Source organism: Octodon degus, unplaced genomic scaffold, assembly GCF_000260255.1.
Source record: "Octodon degus isolate 3935 unplaced genomic scaffold, OctDeg1.0 scaffold00056, whole genome shotgun sequence".
Taxonomy (NCBI): domain Eukaryota; kingdom Metazoa; phylum Chordata; class Mammalia; order Rodentia; family Octodontidae; genus Octodon; species Octodon degus.
Window position 1 is genome coordinate 7,923,184 of NW_004524632.1, and position 771 is coordinate 7,923,954.

General features: G+C 49.5%; 1 pseudogene; it reads left to right on the top strand.

The window, feature by feature from the left end:
- Positions 1-257: 257 nt before the first annotated feature.
- Positions 258-771, top strand: part of LOC111817363 — a 2,559-nt pseudogene continuing 2,045 nt past the window's right edge.

Consider the following 771-nt stretch of genomic DNA (forward strand, 5'->3'; position numbering starts at 1 on the left):
CTGAAGCAGGATTGCTAATCTGAGGCAGCCTGGACAACACAGTGAGATCCCCTATCTCAAAAAAATAAAAAATAAATAGCTGGGTGTGGTGGTGCATGCCTGTAATCCCAGCACAGCACTCAGCCAGTTGAGGCAGAGAATCAATGAGTTTGAGGCCAGCCTGGGCAACATAGTGAACTCAAGATCAGCCTGAACTACATAACAAGATGCTGTTTCAAAAAATAATACTACTCTCTTTTTTTCTGCCGGTTGGGAAGATGGTGGATATTCAGACAGAGCATGCCTACCAGAAGCAGCTATTTTCCAAAACGACTATCTTCCAAAACAACAAGCGAGTCCTTCTGGGAGAAACTGGCAAAGAGAAGCTCCCTCAGTCCTACAAGAACATCGGTCTGGGCGTCAAGACCCCCAAAGAAGCCATCAAGGGCACCTAGATTGATAAGAAATGTAGGGCTGGGGAGATAGCTCAGTAGATAAGCGCTTGCCTGGCACGCACAGGGTCCTGAGTTCAATCCCCAGTACAAGAAAAAAAAAAAAAAAGATAAGAAACGCCCCTTTACCGGGAACGTCTCCACCCGGGGCGGATCCTGCCTGGTGGTGACCAAGATGAAGATGCAGAATCACTTTGAGAAGCGCCACAAGAACATAGAACATGTCGGTGCACCTGTCCCCTGCTTCAGGGATGCCCAGATCGGCGAGGTCTTCACAGTGGGCGAGGGCAGACCCCTGAGCAAGACAGTGCGCTTCAACGCGCTTAAGGTCACCGAGGCC